A 21,681-nucleotide genomic window follows, 5' to 3' on the forward strand; every position below is an offset into this window, starting at 1 on the left:
CCTCTCTCAAAATCTTAAAAAAATAAAATAAGTTGCCCTTATTTTAGTTAGTTGAGAAATGTGTACAGTAGTATTTTAGTTAGTTGAGAAATGTGTACAGTATCAGAGTATCCTCCCTAAATTGAAGTTTTTGCTTGAATGTCCACTTTTTAAAAACTGACAGCCATTATTGTTTTAAGCAATTATAGATTTATTTAAAAATTGAGCAAAAAGTGCAAAGAATTCCCTTATACACTTCATCCTCTTCCCAACTCCCCCAATTATTAACATCTTGCCTTAGTATGCTACATTTGTTACAATTGATGAGTCCACATAATTATATATTACTATTAACTAAAGTCCGTTGGGGTTCACTCCTTGTGTTGTGCATTCTGTGAAATTTTGGCAAATGGCAAATACATAATGAAATGTATCCACAACTATAGTATCGTACAGAACAGTTTCATTGCCTTGAAAATGCTCTGCCTATTCATCCCTCTCTGCCCCCTGACAAACCACTGAACTTTTTACAAGTTTACAAGACTGTAACCCCAGTTTAGAGGGACTCTGAACTCCATGCTTAGAAGCAACTAAGTCTCCATAGTTTTGCCTTTTCCAGAATGTTATATAGTTGGAATCAAACAATGTGTAGTCTTTTCAGATCGGCTTCTTTCATTCAGAAGAAGTTTCATATAAACTATATATATATATATTTCTTTATGTCTTTTTTGTAACCTAATAACTCATTTCTTTTTATTACTGAATAAAATTCCATTGTATGAATATGCCATGCTTTGTTTGTCCATTCACCTATTGAAAGACATTTTGTTTGCTTCCAAGTTTTGTGAATAAAACTGTTATAAACATTCATGTGCAGGTTTTTGTGTGATTATAACTTTTCAACTTATTTGTGTAAATGCCAATGATCCTAATGGATGTGTCATTTTGTATAAGTATGTTCAGTTTTGTAAGAAACTGCCAAACTATGTTCCAGAGTAGCTCTACCATTTTGCATTCTTGCCATCCAGGAATAAAAAATTCCTGTTGCCCTATATCTCCAGCAGCATATGATATTATCAGTGTTTTGGATTTTTGCCATCTTCGTACGTATCTTGTTGTTTTAATTTGTAATTCCGTAACGAGCTATGATGCTGAGCATCTTTTCAAGTATTTACTTGCCATCTGTGTATCTTTGTTGATAAGGTCTCTGCTCATGTCTTTTGCCCATTTTTTTAATTGGGTAATTGTTTTCTTTTGTTTAATTTTAAGAGTTCTTTATATATTATGGATATAAGTCCTTTATCTAGTATGTGTTCTGTGGATTTCCTCCCTGTATTTGGCTTGTCTTTTCATTTTCTTAAGCAACCATTACTTTTAATAATAATAATCTTTTAATATTTCTTAGAGCATTTGCAGAATTAGTTTTTAACATTCTCAATTTATGTTACACCTAAGTATAAGACCATTCATTTTATTCATTTGAAAACATTATTTTAGATCTTCCCAAAATTAACAGTGCCTTAAGAGACCATGGGCTTTAGGTAAATGAGTCTTTAACATTAAAATCCTGGCAATTGTAATAGTTGGACATCTGGCCACCTGCAAAAATGAAATTGAATAGTAATCCAATAAGATTTTCATTACAGGCTGCGTATGGTCTTTATTTTTTATACAGGTTACAGAATACACTAATTAACCAAAGATACTGCGATGTCAGAAAAGAACTTTAACTCTGAAGTATGCCAGGATTAATTGTGTTTTTTTGTTATTACTGTTGTTTGGTTTTTGTTGTTGCTTGTTGGGCTTTTTGTTTGTTTTAAAGAAGAAAGACTGTGGTAACTTTCATCATTGAACTCTACTTCAGTCTTTATGCATATACATACATATGCTTTATACAACCTAAAGCACTTCAGAGGCTTTAGGTTGTAACTTAAGTACAGTAATTAGCAAATGAGGAGACTTATAAAACATTTTATGAAAACAGGACTTGATTCAACCTATATAAATAGGCATAACAAACTTGGGAGTAAGGTTCAACACCTTCTCTGCCAAGACTGTAACCCAGTTTAGAGGGACTCTGAACTCTATGCTTAGAAGCAACTAACTGTCAGCCCAGGATATAGATTCCCCAAGGGTGTTTTCTTTCTTGCACAGTGTTTTAAATGTTACTGAATCCCTTTAAAACAATCACTTGTGGCAAAGGTCTGTGGCAAGAGTAACAATAGCCACTCTCTTTTGACAGACTTGCTTACAATTTCCCACTGAAACTCCATGCCTACCCCATTCTTTCATTTTGTTGCCTCCAGAGAACTGTACTGGATTTCACAATTCCTGTTCTTTATACCACATTTTATGAATGACCTTTTGAATTCTATAAATGATGGAAATGTTTTAAAATTTGAAATTTGGCCTTGAGGTATTTTTCTAGAAAGTAATTAATATGTATCAAAGTCAGCTTGACCATTTGATGACTGAATCACAGTAACTATATGGAAATCCAACACTTTCAGATGGACATGTCAAATAAATACATATAATCTTATCAGCTGTGCATAAATCTATTTTAGTGGGGAAAAAAGATTTTTCAAAAGAAGGTAATATCATAACAAAAATCATGTTCATTTAGTAGTTCATATACAGTTTAGAATTTATAGAATGGAAAGAGATCTAATTATCCAATATTTATTTATTGAAAACAGTGTAAGTCAAGCACTATACAAGGGACTGGAATAAAGAAATGTAAAGATGCTAAAAAATTACCTTTTTTTGTAAAGCTGTGGTGAACTTTGTAATTTTCTTAGGAACTTCTATATCTGATTTTTTTAATGTAAAATATTAGTTGAAATTGTCATCCCAAACCTTAGGGGAATTCTCTTTCTTGAGGCATTTTTTCCCCTCAAACTGCATTTTTTCCGTGTGCATTTATTACCTAGCAACCAAACCATAAAAAAACTAATGTTAGATCTTAGATTGATAGGGTTTTTTGCTAGCTGTAGTATTAAATATTTTTATGATGAAATCCATAGACATTTCCTCCACAACAACAAAGGATTTAAGAATTATTGTACCAGCTTGCTCACTTCAGGAAAGAACATTTCAGCTTTCAGGGATTTCTGACTGATATTCTTTGAAGTGCTAAAAATGCCATGCTAGTAAATGATACCCTACAGACTAAAATCATCTTTTCATCTGTAGAACTATAGGCCAGCATAGTATAAACCTTCCTGTGACAGACTGACTACATCCCACTTGGCATCAAATGACGGCATCATTTCAGATCATGGCGGAAGCCTCAACAAGTGCAGGCAATGAAGAGACACTTACCATGGGCAATGCTTTCCATTTGGCTTTCCTTAGATATGTGTATAATCCATGAAACCCTTTTATTTCAAAGAATGAATACCACTCTAAAATCTGTATGATAAGCTCAATGTTAACATTAAACTTGAGAGGCAGTGTGCTCAGTATTCAAGAACTTGGGCTCTGAAGACAGATTGGCCAAATCTGAATCAGGACTTTACATCCTAGTTGTGTGACCTTTGATGGGTTACTATTTTAACCTCAGTATCCTCATTTGTAAAATGGAGATAATGGTAACATCTATTTCATAAGTTTGTTTTGAAATTAAAATGAAATTACTCAGGTAAAGCACTTAGAGTAGAGCAGAGTCAATAATCATCAGATACTAGAATTACTGTGGAATTTATTTAACTTTCTGAACAGTCAAAAATCTGAATGGCACCTCAGGCATGCTTAGTAACATGTCAATCTAATGTATAATGACTTCCTGCACTGTTTCCAAGAGTGGTCGTTTGAAGAACTTTCTGATGTCTTCAAATCTCCAGCACCATCTTTCACTCTCATGAGTTGACCTTCTAGTCTACTTTACTGAAATAATTGAAGCTCTATAAAGGGAAGTCTTTCAAAGCCCTCTTTTCCATTTATCAATGCCTCTGGGACATTGTGTTCCTACTTTAATTGTGCTTTATAATTAGGAAGAACACTCCCCTTTATCAAAACTAACTACCCTGTTTGTGTTCTTAATTTTATTTTCTCTTCCCTCTGAGTTAAAGTTTTGACTCTATTAGCAACTCTATAGTCTATAATTGTTCCCCAACTCACTCCTCTTATCCAGAGTGCCTGTATTTCCAGCATTTCAAGGACAATTTTTTTTCTTCTCTAGTTGTTATAAATTAATTAGCATGGCTATTGTTTGGTATCTTCTTCTATTAGTGTCCCAATTTGGACAGTAAGTTTCAGGGTCATCTTATTATAGGCTACAAATATGCCTAAGCTTTCCTTTGGTCCCCAAACAATTAAATGTAAAGATTTGCATTCTTTAACATAAAACCAGATTTCCCTGTCATGATTCCTGTTTCCATTCTTCTCAGTCTTTTAAATAACTTCTTTTTCTTCTCTAACCCTTAAATGTAGACATTATCAAACTTGATATCCAACTTCCTTTCCTTTTCCTGTTCTCTCCTTTCTTTTTACTCTTCTCAATATTTCAACTACTTTTTCCCTGCCTGAAAGTCTCCATTATATTTCTGTTTTTCCAAGCACCCTACTGAATCATAGTCTTAAATTCTTCCTTGCATATCTTCTTCTGTATACTAAGCATTCTCTTCAAATCCAAACCAGGTTTTCAGTTTTTTAAATGCAGAATAATCAGATAAGCTTCTACCTGGTCTCTGATGTCATCTTGTTTGAATTCACTTTCATTTTATTGCCAGAATAATTTCTCTGAAGCTCAGATTGCATAGAAAACAAACATTTCCGAAAACTCATCCTGAAATTTAAAGCCCTTAATAATATGGCTCAAACCAATTTTCAAACATTTCATTGTAGATTCACATCTGGTAGGACTCAGTTTTATTCTGTAGTATTTGAATATAGGGTTTTCTTTTGTTCAAACATAAATGAGTTTTGGGAAGAGGCCAACTAGGAGAAGTGTTTTACAGATGCTTAAAATAAAACACTTGTGGATTTTGAGATTTTGGATCTAGGAGATGAACAAAAGCAGGGAGTCTGAACAATTAAAACCCAGAGCTTTGAGGAATGGACACTGAGATTTTACAAGTTGTAGTGTTAATAGATTGAGTCCTTTTGTAATGTTGAACAATGTGAACATGTCAAATTGTGTATAGGTGTTTTCTGGCTGAAACGTTAGAACAGTCAAGTCAGAAAAGTTAATCATATTTCTTGATATTTCTGTATGATTTGACATAATGCCCTCTCATTTCCTCAGTTGGCTTTCAAGATACCATAAATACTTTTCAATTTTCTTTTAACTTATTGGCTTCATTGCTAGTGTTTTTCTCCCCCAGAATTCAGTCCTGATTCTCTGTCCTATTCCCAAATTGCCACTCCAGATAATCCCATCAAGTCTCGTGGTTTGAGTAGAATCCACATGATAAAGACTCCAGGATTAACAATGATAGCCCTGATTTCTGTCCTGAGATCCAGAATAATAGTCAATTACTTTCTCAACATTTCCATTTGATGTCTAATAAGCTTTGCAAAATTAACAGATGTAAAAAATAATGTTCATTATGCTGCACTTGCCAAATAAGCAAAAAAAAAAAAAAACCTTTATGTGGTAGTTTCATTTAGTAAATATTTCTACCAAGAAAATCCATGATTCGTTCTTGATTTCTCTTTCCCATGACTCCACATCCTATCCAGACTAAAAACTCCTGAAAGAGCTACCTTCAAAATACAAATTAAATATTAAACACTGCTATCGCCCTAAGTACAAGCCATTATCCTCTTGTGTGGAGTACTATTCCCTCATGTGTACTTTTATCCCCTTAGAGTCTGTTTCTCACATACCAGCTACAATTTTTTAAAATACAGTTAAGATTATATCATTTCCCAGGGTGCATGGGTGGCTCAGTTGGTTAAGCATCTGCCTTCGGCTCAGGTCATGATCCCAGGGCCCTGGGATCAAGCCCCACATCGGGCTCCCTGCTCAGTGGGGAGACTGCTTCTTCCTCCCTTCCCTGCTCTTGCTCGCTTTCTCTCTATCTCTCTATTTCTGTCTCTCTCTCAAATAAATAAAATCTTAAAAAAAAAATTATATCATTTCCCTGTTCAAAGACTTGAAAGACTTCTCCATACAATTAGATTAAAAGCCAGCCTCCTTCCTGTGCTTTTTAAGGCCCTAGATCATCTTGCCCCATGTCCTTTTTAATTTTTCTCCCGTAACTTTCCCCTAAATCATTCTGCTTTTCCCACACTGGTGGTTTTGTTGCTCTTTAACCATATAAAGTTGTTTGCTTCTTCAGAGCTTCCATTATTATCTCTTCCTTTTGCCTGGAGAGCCTTTCCTTCACCTCTTCTCTTTGCTCCATTGCTTCACTCAGATCTTTCCTCAGATATCTTCTTCCTCAAATAATTATATTACTGTATTAAAAGTCATTATCCTTCATCACTTTGTAATTCTCTCTGCTTTTTTTGTTTTAAATAGAACTCATTAGAACCTGGCATTTTTACATTTATTTATTTGTATTTCAATAAAATATATTTTCTATGTGGAATTCTATTGATTTTAGGCCAAAAACTATCAACAGTACTGATAAACAATGCCTGGCACAGACTAGGTACCTAATAAACACCATTTAAACAAATGTTAAGTGAACTTTGGGTAGTAGAGTTTTGTTAATCTGTATCTTGGCATTATCATGAAATCTATGTTCTACAAAGGGCCATGTCTCACTTAGTTGGGATCTCCTAAAATACTTAGAAATTTGAGTTGAGGCAATGTTTATAAAAATTGTTGAACCTAGGGTTTAGAAGAAACCATAAATGATTAACAACTCATATGCTACTGGAATTATTTTTTACAATATCTTCTATGCCTATATTTGAATAATTTCATTCTTGGGACCCACTATCTCCTAAAGCAGTCTTAACTATTAGAAAATTATTTTGTATTTTCAGTTATTCACTTATCAATTACATATGTAACCATCTAGGCTCTGGATCCCATTGATTTCAACATATTGGTCTTAGTTTATTTTAAAAATGCTTCTCTAATTACAGGCAAACCATTATATTTCTGTACTTTGGTTACAAAATCCTCTTATTTAAAAAACAATTTTCCATATTTCCTGCAAGGCACGGAATGGTTAGTTAAAGCTGTTTTAGCACAGGGCACTTAACATTTTTACTCAGGGACACTTGACATGGCCCCCAAAATAATCCACACCATTAGAATTCAGGCTGTTTTGATTTCTTACATTTCTTTCTCTTTAAACAGTAATGTGCAGAACAGACATCCTACGTCATCCCTGAGCTTCACACTTACTCTTAAACTCTACTGCCTCCCTCATTCCATCTCTAAGGCTCATTGCATTTCCAACATACCCTGGGGATAGAAGTCAGAATGAGAGTAAGAGCCAGTGATATCTCTTGCCCATATTATTTGGTTATAAAAGTTAATAGCTTTTACATTTTGACATGTGAAAAAAATCCTCTGTGTCAAAACAGCTATAATTAGCTTGGCCTTTACAAACCATCCTCCTCTATTACTGGCAATGAACAAAATATGCAATTATATTAACATAAGATGAAAGGCCCTTCAGCATCTCACTCAAACCTTCTATTTTTGTCTTCTACAAACTCTCACTCCATGCCCTGGCTACATATACTTCTCCCTTTCATTCCCTAAACTTTTGCATGCACTTTTGATATCCCTTTACCTCCTGCTTTTGGTTTACATGACAAGCTCAAAGGCCGGTCCTTCTGGAGAGGCTTCCTAACTCCCAAGGAAGTTGATTTTTCTCTGCCCTGCTAAATGATTATGTTTTGTATATACCTCCACTGTGGCACTCTTCACGTTGTGTTGTGATCCTTGATATTTATATGTCATTCTTCTAGCATGTAGGGTATGCTAAGGCCTATGTCCATGGTGAGACAGAGATGTGACAACATTGAGAATATGCAGCTGTGAATTACATTGCAATGCACTCATCAGAAACATCCAAGATGGGTCTCCAGTTTTGGGGTATCTGCAAATAGCAAAGGATAGGTAGATCCACATCTGCAGTCTTTTAAAGATTTTATTTATTTATTTGACAGAGAGAGAGACACAGCAAGAGAGGGAACACAAGCAGGGGGCGTGGGAGAGGGAAAAGCAGGCTTCCCGCGGAGCAGGGAGCCCGATGCGGGGCTCGATCCCAGGACCCTGGGATCATGACCTGAGCTGAAGGCAGACGTTTAACGACTGAGCCACCCAGGTGCCCCCACATCTGCAGTCTTTTAGAAGTCACAGCTATCCTGGGCCAACCTTGGTAGAAATCACTGCAAAAAAGAACTACAGGAGTTTTTTCCAGCTGATAGGGATCATATTTTGATTCTCTTGGCACATGGTATATATTCAATTGCTATGTAAGGATCGTGGAATTGTGTTGGGGTTCCTCTTCCTCCTTTATTAAGTGGAAGAAGATAATCTTAAATCTCCTGTGAGTAGATATATAATTATGATTTTTTTCTACTTTATTTTTTTCCTAATTATTTTATTCTCTCCTTATTCTAAGTGGGAGAGTAGGTGACCTAATATAGTGTGATTCAGAGTCCTACTACACTGAGTATCAAATATTAGGCCAGTTTTTCACTTGAGTCAAAAAATAATCATTTTTTTAATTCTTTTACACACTTATTCATTCTCTGAGTGACTTTATGTGTTGGGTTCTATGAGAAGACCAACAAAATCACTGACCTCCTGGAAATTATATTTAAATAAATCCACAGCTATTAAGATTTATGAACCATAATCATCAACTACTATAAGTAGTCTTAGAAATTTTCCAGAATCCTAGAATCCTCATGATTTATGGCAGAGATTGGCTACCTTATTAATAACCTGTTCCCCCCCCCCCCCCACTGGACATATATCTAAATTGTATTTCCCAAACTCTCTTGTGGATAGGCATGGCCACAGACTAAATTCTATATGATGGAATATGAGATGTTGATATATATCACTTACAAACATGATCCATGAAAATATCCTATATTGGACACTCTGTAGTCTTTCACTTTCTGTCAGATTGATACAGGGAAGCACAGTGACATTGGGACATTTGAAGCCAAACTGTTGTAGATGACAAAGCCATTATGAGTAAAGAGCCTAGGTCCCAGAATCAGCCCTTGGAAAAAAGACATCCACTCTTATGGCTGTTTGCTTCTTTAAGCAAGAAATAAACCACTATGATTTTAAAGTTTATTTGTTAAAATAGTATCTTACCAATTAACCATGTTCACTGCTTCCTCGTCCATATGGAATAACACCAAGATCACAAAACTTAAAAGAGCATTGAATATTTAAATTCAGGACAAGACAAAATGACACTGGAGATTTAACTCATTCCTTTTTGCAGCTAGATTGAATGGAATGGGATAGAAGGATTGTGATAGCTAACAAGAGGGAAGAAAACAGGGTAAGTACTTTTGGCCTGTTACAGGAAACAAAAAGATAACATGAAGATCTGGATTTCAGGCCTGAGAAAGGGCATTTCTTTTCTTTTCTTTTTTAAAGATTTTTATTTATTTGTCAGAGAGACAGAGAGAGAGAGAGACAGCACAAGAGGCGGGGGAGAGTCAGGCAGAGGGAGATGCAGGCGCCCCACTGAACAAGGAGCCTGATGATGATGCGGAACTCGATCCCAGGACCCTGGGGTCATGACCTGAGCGAGGGCAGCCGCTTAACCAACTGAGCCACTCAGGCATCTCAGAGAAAGGGCATTTCTTAATAAGGGAATGCACCATGTTGATTTTCTTGATTTTATGGAATTAAAGCTCTTTGTGAGAAAGGAGTTTGAGAGTAGGCTTCCATTTATTATATACATCCCAGGGCTTCAAATACTGCCTGCCACAAAGTAGACACTCCATAAAAATTTGTTATGTGAATGAGTGAATTTCTAATACTTAAAGTCTCTGTCTAATCATGATAATGTCCTGATTGAACATAAACACATTCTAATATGACAATTGATTAGAGAACTGTCATCATAATCGCCTAACAGGTTCTCACATTTCCCATGAATATCTTTAAGCATTTATAATTCTGTTAATGTAACTAATCATCAAGAATTCCTAAGGGTGACCCCAAGTCCAGCATCTGTTCCTCATCTCAACTGTTGAAGCAATCATTTTAGACTTTTTTATAAGGCTAGAGGATGGAGGAACAAATATTCCAGTTAACTGACAGTGACAGAAGAAGGGGAGAGTGAGCTTAGGAAATCATTCTGGAAAAGAAGACAGCAAGGAACACCGTTTACATATGTAAAAAGATCCAGGCAAAGAACAGAAATATACTGCTACATCTCTAGTGCTTGCCACTCAGCCAGGGTTCCATGGAATCCTAGAGTTCTGTGAGATGTCAGTAAATGTTCTTCAGGAGATAATGATTGGAAAAAATACATTTTTTTTCTTTGTTAGCATCACATATTGTGTGATGCTAGCACTTGCAGTGATTACAGGGACTTATCCCCATTAGCAATTTCTTTAGAGGTTTTGATCCTCTAATCAATGGGTGGTAGAACCATCATTATTTTATTGAGTTCCTTCTCAGATTTTGATAGAATATAGATGTAACAATAGGTTTAACATAGAGGTGAGCATTGTATAGTTCACTGTTGAACAGTTTGGGGATTAGGGGTCCTGATCTCCCTGGGCAAGTGAGAATCCATGTATAAATATTGACTTCCCCAAAACTTGATAGCCTACTGTTGGCCAGAAGCCTTACTGATAACATGAAGAGTTGAGTAACATAGATTTTGTATGTTATATGTATTACAAACTGTATTCTTACCGTAAGCTAGAGAAAAGAAAATGTCATTAAGAAAATCATCAGGAAGAGAAAAACATTTATGACAATATACTGGATCAACAAAAATCCATGTATAAGTGTATCTGCACAGTTCAAACCTGTGTTGTTCAAGGGCCCACTGTATTGCACAAAGGAAAGTGTGTAGATTGGTAGCATCAGCTTCTCTCTCATAAATTGTCTTCCCAATCTCCTCTTATACAAACAAGTTCTTTCAGTATAAGGAAAGAATCAGGAGGAAAAGTTCATTCTAAAGCTGGAAGTTTTATGTGCTTCTAATTATCTACACTTTTCTACTTTTTTGTAAATATTACAATAGGTGGATTGCATTCGTCACAATTGAATCATTTTGTCAATGTTATATATTTTTGTGATCTCATTTTTGGCTATTCTTATTATATCTATTTTATTCTATTCTGCTTTATATTTCTTTTGTATTTGTGTTAAAAAAAATATGCTTAATGGTCCAATGAGACAATTTGTGAGAACAGGCTGTGATATGGAAAAAGAGGATTCTAAATCTTGTCCTAGGGTTGGGATCTGATACATTTAATGGTGAATGATTGCACAATTGTTTGAATACACTGAAATCCACTGAATTGAATACTTTTAAAGGTAAAATTTATGGTATGAGAATTATATCTCAATAAAGTTCTTATCTAAAAATTTATGATGAATTATAATCTTTTGATTTATTTCACTGCACTACTGCTACAAGGGACATGTACACAAAAAATGCCATGTTTATAACGAGCTGCTTATGGATGGGTACTTCATGGGCTGAGGCGCTAATTCAAATTGCCCTATTCCACTACATGCTGTATGTGGGAAACAACTTAAAATACAACAACATCTCCAGAAAAATTGAAACAACACTTAACTATGAGACACAAGAATTTGACACTTAAAAGTGTTTATTTCTTACCGGTCTGTTAGAATATCAAAGCAAACACAGTAAAGCTTTTATTTAAAAAAAAAAAAATCACATTGAGTGAAAAGCACCAAATCCAAATTATTTACTAGCAGAACTTATTTCCCAGAAAGCTAAAAGCCAAATAGTTGATGAGAAACTAATAAGGTGATCATATAAAATTATAACAAGTAAACTGCTTAGGATGAGATGAGTATGGTAAATTGAAGTTTTCCCTCAAACATTTTGATCAACATTTTGTGACATATTACATGATACTTGCATATAATCAAAGAAAATGTGGGTAATAACTGAAAAAACAACAGCTTCTCTATCTAGGTTGAGTCAACAGATTTCACCAATAAACATGATGTCATGTGTCACCCAATATATTGTTGCTATTACTACTTTTATTTTTTATTTTTTATTTTTACTGATTTTAACAAAGTTAACTTTAAAATCTATTAATATGTTATACCTATGTGTAGTTTTTAAAAATATTTTTCTTAGAGTTCTTTGAAATTCCTGAATCTGAAGTATAATGTCTTTCATTAATTTCAGAATATTCTCAACCATTAACATTTCAAATATTTCCTTTCCGTTCTCTCCTTTTTCTCCTTTTGGTATCCCAATTATATATGTACATATTACATCTTTTGAAAACTTCCCACAGGTCTTGTGGTTGTTCTGTTTTTATGCATTCTGTTCTTCCTCTTTGCATTTCAGTTTGGGAAGTTTTTGCTGACTTATTGTCAACCTCTCTGATTGTCTACTCAATTGTGTCCAGTCTACAAATGAATACATCAAAGGCATTCTTTATTTCTGTAACATTTAAAATTTTTTTCCTGGTTTTATTGACATATAATTGACATCCATCACTGTGTAGGGAGTAAAGCATAATGGTTTGACTTAAATATATTATGAAAAAATGATCACAATAAGTTTAGTTAGCATTCCTTGTCTTATATAGACACAATATAAAAAGAAAAAAAAATTTCCTTGTGATGAGAACTTGGGATTTTCTCTCTTAACTTTCTTTTTTTCTTTTTCTTTTTTTTAGAGATTTTATTTATTTATTTGACAGAGAGAGACAGAGCGAGAAAGGGAACACAAGCAGGAGGAGTGGGAGATGGAAAGCAGGCTTCCCACAGAGCAGGGAGCCCAATGCGGGGCTCGATCCCAGGACCCTGGGATCATGACCTGAGCCGAAGGCAGATGCTTAATGACTGAGCCACCCAGGCGCCCTCTCTCTTAACTTTTATATCCTACAATGCTGTTAAACATAGTCATCTGCTGTGTATTACATCCTTAGTGCTTACTTATCTCAAAACTAGAAGTTTGTACCTTTCACCATGATTCTCCAGTTCCCACTTTCCCCAGCCCCCACTCTGGTAAACACAATCTGATCTACTTCTATGAGTTTGTTTTGTTTGTTTTTTCTTTTTTTAAGATTTCACTTATAAGTGAGCTCCTACAGTATCTGTCTTTCTCTGTCTGACTTACTTCACTTAGCATAATGCCTTCAAGTTCTGTCCATGTTGTCACAAATGGCAGGATTTTCTCATTTTTTGTGGATGAATAACATTCCATTGTGGGTGTGCATATATATGTTTGTGTGTACATATACATATATATGTACACACACACACACACACCACAGCTTTATTATCCATTAATTCACTGAGGGACACAGGTTATTTTCATGTCTTGGCTACTGTAAACAGTGCTGCTAAGTGGACATCTTTTTGAGTTGGTGTTTTCATTTCATTTGGATATATTCCTAGAAGTGTAATTGCTGGATCATATGGTAGTTTTACTTTTAAATTTTTCAGGGTCCTCCATCCTGTTTTCCATGATGACTGTATCAGTTTACAATTCCACGAACAATGCACAAGTGTTCCCTTTCTTCTGCATCTTTGCCTGCAATGTTATCTCTTTTCTTTCTGAGGATGGCCATTCTAACAGATGTGAGGTAATATCTCATTGTGTTTTGATTTGCATTTCACTAACGATTTAGTAATCTCAAGTGTCTTTGCATGTACCTATTGGTTTTTCATATATCTACTTTGGTGAAATGCCTATTCAGATCTTTTGCCCATTTTTTTATTTGGGATTTTTTTTTTTCTATTGAGGTGTATGTATTCTTTATATATTTTGGATATTAACCCTTTATCAGATATATGATTTGAGAAATATTTTTTTTCTCATTCCATGGTTGGTCTTTTAACTTTGCTGATTGTTTATTTTGGTCTGCAGAAACTTCTTAATTTGATATAGTCCCACTTGTTCTGTTTTTTATTTTGTTGCTTGTGCCTTTGGTGCTGTATTCACAAAATCATTGCCAAGACCCATGTCAAGGAATTTTTTCTGTTTTCTTCTACAAGTATCATGGTTTCAGGTCTTACATTTAAGCCTTTAATCCACTTTAATTTTTATGAGTGATATAAAATATGGGTCTAGTTTCATTCTTTTACATGTGAATATTTAATCTTCCCGGCACCATTAATTGAAGAGAGTCTCTTCTCCATTGTGTATTCTTGGCTTCATTGTCAAATATTAGTTTATTATATATGCTTGGGATTAATTCAGGTTCTTGATTCTGTTTCATTCATCTATTTTTCTGTGAGTTTTGATGGCTCTAGTTTTATAGCATTGTTTGAAATCAAAGTGTGATGCCTCCCACTTTGTTCTTTCTCAGGATTTCTTTGGCTATTTAGGGTCTTTTGTGGTTCCATATAAATTCTAGGAGTATTTTTTTCTCCTTCTGGAAAAAAACAAAACAAAACAAAACATTGGAATCTTGAGAGGGATTGGATTGAATCCATAGAAGGCTTTTGGTAGTATGGATATCTTAACAACATAAGTTTTTCCAATCCATGAACACAGAATATATTTCCATTTTTTATATCTTCAGTTTCTTTTATTAATGTCTTACAGTGTTCAAATTAGAAAACTTGGGGCTCCTGGGTGGCTCAGTTGTTAAGCATCTGCCTTTGGCTCAGGTCATGGTCCCAGTATCCTGGGATCGAGCCCCACATCGGGCTCCCTGCTCAGCGGGAAGCCTGCTTCTCCCTCTCCCACTACCCCTGCTTGTGTTCCCTCTCTCGCTGTGTCTCTCTGTCAAATAAATAAATAAAATCTTAAAAAAAAAAAAGAAAGAAAGAAAACTTTTACCTCCTTGTTTAAATTTATCTTAGAGTATTTTATTGTTTTCCATACCATTGTAAATGGGATAGTTTTATTTATTTTTCAGATAATTTGCTGTTAAGGTATAGAAACTACCAATATTTGGGGGCGCCTGGGTGGCTCAGTCATTAAGTGTCTGCCTCGGCTCCGGTCGTGGCCCCAGGGTCCTGGGATCCAGCCCCGCATCAGGCTCCCTGCTCCATGGGGAACCTGCTTCTCCCTCTCCCACTCCCCCTGCTTGTGTTCCTTCTCTTGCTGTGTCTCTGTCTGTCAAATAAATAAATAAAATCTTTAAAAAAAAAAAAAAGACACTACCAATATTTGTATGTTAATTTTGTATGCTGCAGTTTTACTGAATTTACTGATTAGATCTAAGAAATTTTTGATGGAGTCTTTAGGGTCTTTTTATGTATAAAACCATTTCATCTGCAGATAGAGAAAAAAATTACTTCCTCCTTTCCAATTATAATGCCTTTTATTTTTTGCCTGCTTGCTCCGGTAAGGATATCCAGTACTACTTGAATAAGAGTGATGAGAATGGACATCCTTGTATTGTTCCTGATGTTAGAGAACAAACTCAAACTTTCACCATAGAGTATGATATTACCTGTAGGCTTATTATATATAGACTTTATTATATTGAGGTCATTCTTCTATACATACTTTGTTGACTGTTTTTATCATGAACAGATGTTCAGTTTTATCAAATTTTTTTTTGATAAAAATCCTAGGATTTTTTTTTTTTTTTTTAGTATAATGTATCACATTGATTTGTATATGTTGAACCATCCTTCTATCCCAGGAATAAATCCAACTTGATCATGGTAAATGATTTTTTCCTTAATGTGCTGCTGAATTTGGTTTGTTTGTGTTTCATTCAGAATGTTTACATCTACATTCATCAGGGATATTGGTTTTCTTTCCTGGTAATGACATTTTCTAGCTTTGGTAGCAGGGTGATCTTGGCCTTCTAAAATGAGTTTGGAAGTGTTCCTCCTTTCCAGTGTTCTGGAAGAGTTTAAGAAGGATTGACATTAATTCTTCTTTAAATGTTTGGCAAAATTGAGCATGAAGCCATCTGGTCCTGGGTTTCTCTTCACTGGGAGATTTTTGATTGTTATTCAATTTCCTTATAGTAATTGGTCTATGGAGACTTTGTATTTCTTTCTGATGTAGTCTTTGTAGTTTGTATATTTCTAAAAATTTTACAATTTTGTCTAGCTTGTCCATTTTGTTGGCATCTAGTTGTTCACAGTACCTCTTATGATCCTTTATATTTCTGTGCTATCAGTTGTAAGGTCTCCTTTTTCACTTATAACTGTATTAATCTGAGTTATCTTTGTTTTCCCTTGGTTAGTCTAGGTGAAGTTGTGTCAATTTTATCTTTTCAAAGATCCAACTTTTAGTTTGATTCACACTTTGTATTTTTTCCTGCTCTCTATCTCATTTATTTCTACTCTAATCTTCACTAATTTCTACATTTTGCTAACTTTGGGCTCCATTTATTCTTCTCAGTTCCTTAAGGTATACAGTTAGGTTGTTTATTTGGCATCTTCTTTCTTTTTTCTTTTTTTTTAAAGATTTTATTTATTTATTTGACAGAGACATAGCGAGAGAGGGAACACAAGCAGAGGGGAGTGGGAGAGGGAGAAGCAGGCTTCCCACCAGGCAGAAAGCCCCTTGCAGGGCTTGATCCCAGGACCTTGGAATCATGACCTGAGCCGAAGGCAGATGCTTAACCACTGATCCACCCAGGCGCCCCTATTTGGCATCTTCTTAATATAGGTGTTTATTGCTATGAACTTCTCTCTTAGAACTGCTTTTGCTGGATCCCATAAGTTTTGATATATTGTGTTTCCATTTTTATTTTCTAAAGATACTTTTTATTTCCCCTTTAATTTATTCTTTGATCCATCCGTTGTTCAGGAAAGCATTTAATTTCCATATATTCATGAGTTTTCCACTTTTCCTCTTGTTTTTGATTATTAGTTTCATACCATTGTTGTCAGAGAAGATACTTGGTACGATTTCAATCTTCTTGAATTTGTTAAGATTGTTTTGTAGCCTAATATATGGTCTGTCACAGAGAATGTTCTATGTATACTTGAAAAGAATGTGAATTCTGTTGTCAGATATAATGTTCTGCATATGTTTATTGGATCCATTTGGGCTATAATGTTGTTCAAATCCAGTTTCCCTATTGATTCTCTGGATAAGTTCCATTGTTTAGAGTGGGGTATTAAAGTCCCCAACTATTATTATATTGTTGTTTATTTATCCTTTTAACTCTGTTAGTTTTGCTTTATATATTTAGAAGCCTTGACATTGGATGCATGTATACTTACAATTGTTATATATCTCTATATATTGACCCCTTTATCATTATATAAATGACATTCTTTGTCTCTTTTTATCATTTTTAGCTTAAAGTCTCTTTTGTCTGATATCAATATAATTACCTCTGTTGGGTTTCTTTTTGTTTTTTGTTCCCGTTTGCTTGAAATCTTTTCCCATCCCTTCAGTCTCAGTATGTGTGTCTTTAAGGCTAAAGTGTTTCTTGTAGGCAGTATATTATTGGATTTTTTTCTTCTAAATCCATTCAGCCATTGTCTGTCTTTGATTGGAGAAATTTATCTATGTTTAAAGTAACTATTGATAGTAAGGATTTACTATTATCATTCAGGTTTCTGGTTGTTTTGTTGTTTTACTGTTCCTTGATACTTATCCTGCCATCTTTTTTGTGTGTGTTTTAATGTTTGATGGTATCAGTATGCCTTGACTTCTTTATAATGTTCTTTTGTGTAATTACTACAAGTAAACTTTCCCTTGTGGTTACCATATGGATTACATAAAATATCTTAAAGTTATAACATCCTATTTTAAACTGATAACAAGTTAAATTTAATATAATTCCTAAGCCTTACAGTTTTACTTCTCCACTTCGTATTTTAGGTTGTTGATATTACAACAATTAAATTGTGTTTAATTACATAACAATTAAATATTTTTAATTACATAATAAATAATGGATTATTGTAGTTATGGTTATTTTTACTACATTCATTTTTTACTTTCAAACTAGAGATGTTCATGAATTATGCATCAGCATTATCCTATTACAGAACCCAATTTTGACAATACATTTACCATTACCAGCGAGTTTCAAACTGCCTTATGTTTTTATGATTTAATTAGCATCCTTTTATATTTATTCAAAAAACTTCCCTTAGCATTTTTTGTAAGGCAGGTTTACTGGTAATGAGTTCCCTCAGCTTCTGTTTGTTCAGGAAAATTTTTATGCTGTCTTCATTTCTGAAGGATATTTTCACTAGGTATAGTATTCTTGGTTGACAGTCTCCCCCTCCACCCCAATATTTTGAATATGTCATCCTGTTCTCTTCTGGCCCAAGGAGTTTCTGTTGAGAAATCCCCCAATGGCCTTATGCAGGTTCTTTTATATGTAACTTCTCAATATTCTTTTGCTTAGTTTAAAATTCTTTCCCTTTGACATTTGGCAATTTAATTTTAATATGTCTTGATGTAGCCCTATTTGGGTTCAACCTATTTGAAGTCTTTTTAACCTTTTGGATCTGGATGTATTCTTCTCTCCCCAGGTTTGGGAAGTGTTCAACCATTATGGGTTTAAGTACACTTTCTGTCCCTTCCATTCTCCTTCTGAAAATTCTCATAATGTGAATGTTGTTTCTTTTAATTGTGTCCAATATTCCCATAGGTCTTCTTCATTCTTTATTTTATTATTCTTTCTTTTTATTTCCCTGACTGGATAATTTCACTTGTCCTGTCTTCTGGGTCTCTCAGTCTTCTGCATGATGATCAAGTCTGCTTTTGTAACTCTCTATTGAATTTTTCAGTACAGTTATTATATTTTTCAGTTCTAGGATTTCTTTTTTTAATGTTTCTATTTGTCAATTTTCTCATTTTGTGCATGCATTGTTTCCCCAATTTCATTTAGTTGTTTGTGTTTGTTCTTGTAATTCATTAAATTTTTAAAAAAAGATAATTCTGAATTCATTTAAAAAATCTTTTTTATTGGGGCATCTGGCTGGCTGGGTCAAGAGAACATGCGACTCTTGATCTCAGGGTTGTGAGTTCAAGCCCCACATTGGGTGTAGAGAAATAAAAATAGAACAAAAATAATCTTTTTTATGAAATAAATTTGACATGTAACATTGCATAAGTTTAAGATGTATGGAATGTTATTTTGATATATTTATATATTATAGCATCATTGCTGATGTGATATTCATCACATTGTGTGATTATAGTAATACTATTGTTTGTATTCATTACACTGTGCATTAGATCTCTGTGGCTTAATACTTGTTACAAGTTTGTACCCTTAAACACCATCAATCTACCCCCTTTATCCCCTAGTAACCACATTTTACTCTGTTTTTAAAGGTTTGACTTTTTTAGATTCCACATATAAATGTTACCATCCAGTACTTGTCTTTTTCTTTCTGGCTTATCTTGCTTAGCATAATATGCTCAAGGCCCTTTCATGTTGTCACAAATAGCAGAATATCCTCTTTTCTCATGGCTGAATAATATTTCCTTGTGTATATGTACCACATCTTTATCCATTCATCCACTGATGGACATTTGGGTTGTTTCCATATCTTGGCTATTGTGAATAATGTTGCAATAAACATGGGAGTGTATATATCTTATTCAAATCCTGAATTTATTTCCTTTGAGTATATACCCAAAAGTGGAATTCCTGTGTTGTAAGGTAGATCTACTTTTAATTTTTTGAGGGAACTCTATATGGTTTTCCCTAGTGGTTGGGCTAATTCACATTCCTTCCAATAGTGTATAAAAGTTCCCCTTTTGTCACATCCTTTTCATCACCTGTTGTTTCTTGATGATAACCATGATGTTAAGCATCTTTTCATGTGCTCATTGACCATTTTGATTTTGTCTTTGGAAAAATGTCTACTTAGTTCTTATGCCCATTTTTAAATTAGATTTTTGCTTTTTGTTATTAAGTTGTATGAGTTCTTTATTTTGGACATTAATTCCTTATTTGATATATGGTTTGCAAAAACTTTCCTCCATGCTATAGTTTGTCTTTTGATTTTTGTTCATTGTTTCTTTGTTTGCAGAAGCTTTGTGTTTGATATAGTCCCATTTGTTGATATTTGCTTTTGTTGTTCATTCTTTTGATGTTGTGCCTGAAAAATTATTGCCAAGATCCAACTCAATGAGCAAATTGCAATGTTTTACTGTTTTCTTTCTGATCTGGACACTTTTATTTCTTTATCTTGCCCTAATTGCTCTAGCTAGGACTTCCAGTACTATATTGAATAGGAGTGGTAAGAGTGGGCTTCCTTGCCTTGTTCCTGATCTTAGAAAAAACACTTTCAAGTTTCTTCTGTTGAATATAATGTTAGCTATTGGTTTGTCATAATGGCCTTTATTATGTTGAGGTATGTTTCTTCTATACCTCATCTGTTAAGGGTTTTTATCATAAAGGATGTTGTATTTTGTCATATGCTTTTTCTGTGTCTCTTGAGATGATCATGTGATATTTTAAATTTTATTGGTCTGCTGTATTATATTTATTGATTTAAGTGTGTTGAACCATTCTTGCCTCCCAAGGATAAATCCCACTTGGTTATAGTATATGATCCTCTTAATGTGTTCTTGAATTTAGTTTGCTAATATTGAAATTTTTTTTCATCTATATTCATCAATGATATTGGTCTATGGTTTTGTTTCTTGTGATGTCCTTATTTGGTTGATATAAAGGTAACGCTGAATTGGTAGAATGAGTTTGGAAGTATTACTTACTTCTTTATATTCTGGAGCAGTTTGAGAAAGATTGGTGTTAATTCTTTTTTAAATGTTTTGTAGAATTCTCCAGTGAAGCAGTCTAGTCCTGGACTTCCCAGCGTTGGGATTTTTTATTTTTGATTAGTGATTCAATTTCTTCTTAGCGGTCTGTTGAGATTTTCTATTTCTCCTTCATTCAGTTTTGGTAGGTTGTGTGTTTCTAGAAATGTATCTATTTCTTCAAGGTTATGTAATTTGTTGGCATGTAATCATTCATAGTAGTCTCATGATTCTATTCTTTAGTATCATTTGTAATGTCTCCACTTTCATTTCTAATTGTACTTGAGTCTCCTCCCTTTTTTTCTTAGTCTAGTTACAGGTTTCCCAATATTTTTTGTCTTTTCAAAGAACCAACTCTTAGTTTTATTGATTCTTTTTATTATTTTTTCTGGTCTCTATTTCATTTATTTTCACTCTGACTTTTGTCATTTTCCTACTTTTACCAACTTGGGACTTAGTTATTTCTTCTACTTCTCCTCCTCCTCCCCCTCCCCCTTCCCTTTTTTTCCCCCCTAGCTCCTTGAGGTGTACTTAGGTTGTTTGAGATCTTCCTAATTTCTTATTATAAGCATTTACTGTTATAAAATTTCCTCTCAGAACTGCTGTTTCTGTATCCCACAATGTTTGATATGTTATATTTTCATTTTCATTTGTTTCAAGATAACTTTTTATTTTTTTATTTCTTCTTCGACCTATGGGTTGTTTAGAGTGTTTTAGTTAGTTTCAACATATCTGTAGTTCTTCTCACTTTCCTCTTGTTGATTTCATATGGTTTCATACCATACCATATCAGAAAAGATAGTTGGTATGATTTCAATCTTTTTGTTTGCTAAAATGTCTTTGTGTCCTATTATATGCTCTATCCTTAAGAATGTTCCATGTTTACTTGAGAAGAATGTGCATTCTGTTGCTGTTGTTT

This window comes from Mirounga leonina, unplaced genomic scaffold (assembly GCF_011800145.1).
Source record: "Mirounga leonina isolate KUSES-001 unplaced genomic scaffold, KU_Mleo_1.0 Mir_129, whole genome shotgun sequence".
Classification (NCBI taxonomy): Eukaryota; Metazoa; Chordata; class Mammalia; order Carnivora; family Phocidae; genus Mirounga; species Mirounga leonina.